A 7,628-nucleotide genomic window follows, 5' to 3' on the forward strand; every position below is an offset into this window, starting at 1 on the left:
GTGGGTTGCCTATGGAACATGACATGATTACATTCAATTTAGGTAGAGAATAACCAACACATTAACAAAAATACTGGGTGCTTTAAAAACTCTGAGTGGCTGGAATGTGCCAAGCTGAGTTACCCTGTGCCTTGTGCCCTGTCCTTGCATCAATCCATGCCAAGAGCAGGCAAGGGCATTCTGTGCCAGTGTTCCCTACTTGAGCACCAGGATGGGGAGAGTGGAGTCCAACTGGAGGCCAGGGCAGAGCAGGAAAGGGGCATCTCTCCCATTGCCCTCTGCACCCAGCAATGACCTAGCAACGTCCTGAGCTGGAAGGTGCTTCTGGGGTGTGATAGCCCCAGGAAACCAGCCCTCTATACACTGTCTTATTTCCTCTATTTATACTGCTGACTTCCATAACAGAGTCCACAAGGTAGTAATGTGTGGTTTGCAAAAGTCTTTCCTGTCATTTTAAACTGCATCAGGTCCTGTGGTGGTGTTGATGCCTCCATTCTAGGAATCTGGAAATATTTCTTCCTTTTTTTCCCCTTCTTGGTGTCAGCAGCACTTACTGGATCCCTCACCCATGCCTCCCTCCTAGGCTGAAGGGTGTACTTAGTCTCTCTCCGAAGCCACTTCATCTCTGCCCATCTTCCTTACCCTTCTCTGTCTTACCTACCCCATCCTTTTTGAGACACGGTAACCATGCATGCACGTTACGGCAATCCCAGCAATGCCTTCCTAATGATCGTTTTGCTTTTTTAACCATCACAGAGCACAGAGATGATATTCTGAGGGAACTATCCACCACGACTCCAGGATCTCTTTCCTAAATGATAATCGCTCATTTAGAGCTCATCACTGCGTACAGATAGGGTTATTTCTTCCCATGTACGTTGCCTTGAATTTAATTATATTGAATTACATTTGATGTTTTACTGCTCAGCCATTCAACATCATGAGATCTCTTTCCAATTCTTCACAGATGGCTTTAGATTTGACCACTCTGAAATGCTTCGTATCATCAGCAGAGTCTGCTCTCCTTTATGCATGAATGGTGCAGGTCTGGCACAGATCCTGTCCATTTATTCTTGCCCTTGGTCGCCTCACTTTTAACTGGTTAATGCCCCAAAGACTTTCTGGAGAGAGATTTTTTTCCAAAGTTTTTTGAAACTTGTTGTTTAATATATTACCTGCGCGGCACCTCCTTGTACTATTCACATCAAGCAAGGAATTCTAGCAAGACTTCCCTCCATAAAGTTCTGATGACATTGCCTCAAGATATTTGTATTTATCTGCTTGTTTTCTGATTCCATTCTTAATTACTACTATTAGCAATTTTTCCTGGTACCAAAGTTAGAAATGAGAGTCCAGTGTTTCCCAGAGCCCTTTGGAGCTCTTTCTATAAATTAGCCGCCTCTAAAAATTTGCCAACTGCTTTTGCAGTGCTGAAAAGGTCAGGTCACCTCATAGGTATTGTGTGACAGTTGCCTTGTGCCCCACTGAAGGCTGTGATAATGTTTGCAGGCTTTGCCTTGAGCACACACCATTTCAGTGCCCTGCCAGCTACAGTGGGTTTCTAGCAGACTTCCTGCTTCTGATGTGTTTGCCAAAATACGCTGTTATTAATTTTTATGCAGTAAGGCAATTATGCTCAAAATTTTTTCATCTATCTGAGTGCAGTTTTTAACTTGCTGGGGTTTATGTGTCTTTCYGTTTTTGTTGCTTGAGAAGAAAATGTCAGGTTTTGCAGATACTTTTAATTTTATTTAATTATTTGTTTTTTAGATAGCTTGCTTTGTAATTAAGCCATCCTCCTGAGGGCTCAACATGGTATTTCATTGAACCTCTTTTGCTAGGTGGCACATATCCATCCTGGTTAGATGATATCTCCCTGTTATTTGCAAGTATTTTGCCTCTGTATTTGATTTTCACTCCTTCTAGCAAGTTTCTTTATGTAGTTCATTTTTGCAAAGATAAGGAAGCTTATAGAGGTTTTTAGTCCTTAACTGCTCCCACTTTATTGCTTGAGGGTTCCTACTAGAGTGCTGAATTTCCAGCATTATGCTTACTCTGACAGACTGATTCTTCYCTAACAATACGAGCAAGGTCCTGTTTGTTGCTGAGAGCTAAATCAAGAGTCACTCATGCTTAAGACCAGCCATACCAGATCAGACTAAAGGTTTATCTAGTGCCTGCCACTAGCAATGGCCAATGACTGAGGAAGAGTATAGAGACTGACGGAGCATGTGGTGATGCTTCCCAGAATATTTTCCCAAATTTYGGCTCAGGAGATGCCTCTATCTAGCATCTCAAGACGCACTTACTTAGAATGACTTTGCTGTGACATTTCTCTACTTGAAGTCTCCACTATACTGTGGTTTCCAGCCTTGTAGCCTCTCTTAGCATTTTGGGGTACTATCTCCATCCTTTCCGGTCAGGATGAGGACAGCCTTAGTAATCTTTTCTGTTCGTTTTCTATGCTTCACAGTGCATTCCCTGCCGATTCATACTGCTTACTGATGTATATAATTCGTTTACCTCACTTAATTCAATGCCTGCCTTAGCACTTCTCAAATGCCAGCCCTCCACCAGCTTCTTCTCCACCGTCATTCCTGGACTATTTCCTTCAGTGCGTCCCTGGGTTTGCACTGATGCTTTAACCTCATCTAAAACCAGACCATTCACTCCATTCAGCTGGGATCCCACACATCTGCAAAGCAGCACATGCATTGCATCTGGGATTGGCTGCCTGTTTTTCTATGTCCCACATGAGACTTCACTTGTAGAGAGCATTCCTCACATTCCTGAATTGTCCTGACGTCTCTCATTCCTTTATCAATGGGATGGAGTTACAAATTTACCTCTGAATGATTCTCCATCCCCACTGTCCACCAATCTACCCCTTTGTCTTTGATTTAAAAAACCTCCTAAGATTATTTTTATTCTAAGGGCTGCCAGCCTGGCTTTATTTTTGTTTAGACATGGCCATGAACTCCCCAAGAAATTGCCTAGATGTCTGGTTTAGCTCTGGCTCAACCCATTCATGGGGCTGGGGTGCTCATACCTGTCACGTACTCTTAGTTCTATGTGTTTTTTCACCTGGGAGGAGAGCCATTTGGTTGTTTTCCATTTTTCAGGGGAAAAGCGAAAATCACTTCCTCTTCTCACACCAGCTTTCTATTGTGAAGTTTAGGAACAGCTAACTAATGAGTTTCATGAAAGATGTGACTGTAAACTGCTATGCTCTGCTGTATGTTGARATGTAACAGACCTGGAACTTAACTAGCTTCTGGCAACTTCTCTTTATAAGTCTCTAAACTTGATTCTGCTGTGATTCTTTCTAAGTTTTTATTGTAGCTGAATTCCTAAAAATGTCCCTAGAATCAAATACTGCTTAAGGTGATCATTATATCCTATTAGGACTGGATTTTAAATTAAAATATTCTCTGGACATGGCACTATAAATATGGAATTGCAAAAAGTTTAAGATCTGCTTATCTATCCTTATGCACCTGTCTGTCTATCCATGGATCTATTCTTTTATCCTTGGTCAAATCCCGAGTGCCTTCTTGTATCAGTGGTTTGCCCCAGCCATAAACCCATGCTTGTCATTCCCATCATGGGGAGAGATGTGAGCCTATGGGTGGAGGATGGGGCTAGGCAGAAGATGCCTGTTGTATATGCTGGGAAGAGAAGTACAAATCTCAAGGTGATAGCAGTGGAAAAAGATGAGAGAGAAACAGCTCAAAAACTGCTCGGATGTGCAAATGACAATGGGCTGATAGCCTCATGCCCAAAGACTGCAGGAAACCATTGCAAGAACAGCACTACCCACGAAGGAAAGCAGAGCCCAGGTCATGGCCATGTCCTCATGGGAACTGGACCTCAGAGGAGGTGTCATTCATCTTCCCAGATTCCTGAACACGACTTCAGCGCTGATGCCAGTGAGACTATTCAATAGCGCGTGTGCTTAAATGCCAAAGCACTGCCTTATGGCTCGATTTGCAAAGGACTGGACATGACTTTTGGGAAAAAGGGGCTGGTCAGCAAAGAAGAGTGTTCTTCATTTCCTGCTGAAGGACAGAAATCCAGGTCCCATGATGCCCTGTGGACATGGCCCAGTCAGGGAGATGTGTCCACAACCACAGCTTGCAACAGGTTCTGGCTGCCACGCACCCATGCTATGCTCTGAGATGCAATGAGTGTGGCCAAAAGCAGCCCCAGCAAAGCCCTGCTAACTCAACTGCCCCAAGAGACCTACTCATGCCTCCTGCTACCTTCAGCCCCACCACTGCAGTCCCTTTGGCTTCTCATTTTTGGCTAAGTGGTGGAGGGAGTTAGCTGGGTTTCTGGTAAGCCCCTGTTGTTGAACTGACCAGAAAAACTGATGTAACAGTTTCTCTCCTTAGTAGTTTGTTTCTCTTGAACCTTTGGTGCTGAGACAGAAACTGCTTTTTTTTTCACATGCCATCAGCTGTTTCCGTATCTTAATGGAGAAGGGAAATTGGAAAGGGTGAAGCAGCCTAAGGTGAAGTCCTCTTCCTGCCTTTACGCAGCTCTAAGGGCTATATTTTTTTTCTATGTAAGCACCCTGTTTAGAAAATGAAATTAAACCATGCAACTGCCCACCCTCACTGAGCCAGCAACACTGACTGCAGTTTATTTGGTTTCTTTTAAAGCCTTTTGTAAGTGAGGTTTTAACACTCTTCCTTGCAATGCTTTCTGTTTCTGCAGGATGGGAGGGCAGGTGACAGAGGTTTGAATCGCCACTGAAAGCTTTAGAGCTAGCGGGATTCACTCTTCCAGGAACAGGTCTTGGAGAAGTGAAATGGCTAAACTTTTAGGATATGATCCAGCTTCCAGGAGCTTGCAGGATTTGACCGTTATGTGTTGAGGAATGTATGTGCTACTGTGCTAGGCAGGAATGTGCCATCAGCAGGGGTGGCAGCAGAAAGAGCTGTATATATTGCCTTCAGGAATCTTCTCAACAGCTAATCAGTGATGTCTCCTTTATCTCATCCCTGTCTGCCCAGAGTGGCAGTCATCAGTTGAACATATGGCTTCTTGGATTTATATGCTGGCACAAATCTGAGAATGCTGATCTTCACAGAGCACCCAAAGCTGCCAGTTCCTTAACTGCTATTAACGAGATTAGGCTATTTCTTTGCATTTACACACCCTTTTGATCCTGAAAGAAGGCGATACAGCTTTTGCAGCAGTGCTATAGAGGATGGCTGAGTCATAGGAAGGTCTCAGGAACCTTTCTTCTCTAAATTGCCAGTTCACATCCAGTCTTTGCAAGTGGTACAAGTTGTTTCCACAGGCTGGCTGCCTGGGAGTAGCGCCATGCCTGGAAAAAAAGCTGATCTGGCCAGCCAGTTGTTGAGGTGGCATGAAGAGCCCTGCTATTGCGATGCGTGGGCTGCGCTGCCTTCTGGGCAATGAAAGCCTTCCCAACTGTGTTTGCCACCTCTCTGATCACAGCATGCACAAGCTGCTGCCCAGGATGTTCTAGCAGTTGTGGAAGAACACCGGTAATAGGCACATCTTTGCCATGCTGGAGATCAGCAGTGTAGCAGGGCAGGGAAGGAGGATGCAGGCAAAGGTGGCAAGGATGCCCCTTGCTCAGCTCCCAGGACACTTTGCAGGTTAGTGGGGGCCAGATCTTACAGCAGCTCCCTGCAGACCTCTGCCAGAAAAATCCCACTGCAATGAGAGCACAGACTAGGAAGAGCAGCAGGGGATGAAAAATTTCCTCCCATCTCAAGCTTCTCAGCCCAACAGACCATGAATGAAAGTTTTCCTGTGGCTGAGCACTGCAAGAGGAGTCTCTCCTCCCTTCGTGTCTCCCATGGCTGCAGCCCAGGGAGGTCTTTGTGGCTATGACGATGGTTTTGGGATGCACAGCCAGCCATCCCAGCTGTGGGGGGTCCCCAAGCAGGGGAGACACTGGAGCAGGCATGCCTTGCAGAGGGAATCCCAGCCCTCTTCCTGGAAAGAACTGTGTTCTTGCCCCAATAAACACCCACACTCAGGCAACAGCAGTATTGTTTCTTAGATGCCCCCGTTCAGCCATCTTCACGCAAGCTTCCCCCCTCCTTTTGCTCCCCTTCCCAGCTCTCCCCTGCTAAAAGGTGGCACAAATGCCCACAAGAGCTTGCATAGCCTCTAGCTAGCAGAAAGCGAGGATGCAGGCAGGGGAGCAGGAGGAGAAAAAGGGAATGAAAGAAAAGCCTCTCCTCTCTAGAGCCTGTGCAGTTGTCCCTCATGGCAATGCTGAGAAGTTAAGCATCTTCTTTAACATTGCTTTGGTGTTCCAGGTACTGGGGAGACGAGCTGGAGAACTGCCAGTGTCTTGCTTAGGAAATGTTAAGGACACATCTTTCCCTAGAATGGACATCAAATGGGAACTCTTATCCCTTCTTTTATGTTACCAGTGTTTCCAAGAAAAATGGTTTTGTCTCCATCATACCTTGGTATGCAGAGAAGACCCCTGGGCGTGTAACCAGGGAGGATCCAAGCATCTGTGTGTGTGCACAGAATCCCCTCAAACATTAGCAAATCCTTAATATTATGCTGACTGTAGCATCCTAAGCATTAGGCAGAAGGTTGCACAGAAGTGCTGTCACCTGGAGCAGGGATATATGGCAGGTACTTTAATGAGTCCTGCCGTTGCCTGGCCTCAGCACATCTGCAGTCTGGGGAGTTACCACTCCTCACACTAGGCTTCTCGAAGCGAGCATCTTTCCAATTATGGTCACTTGCTCTAATGAAAAATACAAAATCCGAGTGATCCTCTCCCTGGGAGGTGGCGCTCTAATGTAATAAATAAAGTTCCCTGTTGCCAAATCCAATATTGCAGCAAGTGGGAAGAGATTAGTATAAAATGGGAAATGGTGTCTGCAGAACCTGGCCATACTTGTTTGTCTCTGACCCCGTTACTGATGGGATGCACCCACCCAGAGAAACGTGATGCTGATCAGGATGGAGAGTGGGGCACTGCCTGGACTGGACAGACAGGATGTTTAAAATGCTTTTCATCATGAAGTGAAGTATGGGACACATAATGCCAGGATTTCTGAATCAGACTGAGGAGGAAGGCGGAACATTGTTAGTCTGCTGGCAAGTGTCCCCTCCATGCTGTGGCACCAGCCTCTCCTACGCCGTCATTCCACACCTTTCAAAACCCAGCAGGAAAAAATAGGCTTTATGGGAGGCTGATGAGCAGGAAAGCCCTGGCCTTATTTGTTCCCGTCCTGTGCTTGATGCTGCATTGTCACACCATCATCAGCTGAAGCTCCCCAGGGAGATGCTGAGAGTGGTCATCCTACCTGGCCTGGAAATGCTGGGACCTTAAGCCTACTTGCATGGTAGTCTGGGTGCCCACCCTGTAGACTGTTACAGTTATGATTCAGGGACATGCAGCCTGGCATTGCCCAGCATTAAAAGGTGTTGTAATGTACAGTGCATCACAGGCTGCCTCCTCATGGGCAGCAGCTAGTGCCATGGGACGCCCTGCTAGTTTTGATGGGATGACGTCTGGAATTAGCCTCCAGGAGTAGTTGAGCCAGAAACTGTCCTAGGGAAATGGTGGAGTTTGAGATGTTGGTGTTCAAGATCCTGCAAGGAAGAAGCAAGCCAAT

The sequence above is a fragment of the Rhea americana genome, unplaced genomic scaffold, assembly GCF_003343005.1.
Source record: "Rhea americana isolate MKP2758 unplaced genomic scaffold, rheAme1 scaffold_250, whole genome shotgun sequence".
Taxonomy (NCBI): Eukaryota; Metazoa; Chordata; class Aves; order Rheiformes; family Rheidae; genus Rhea; species Rhea americana.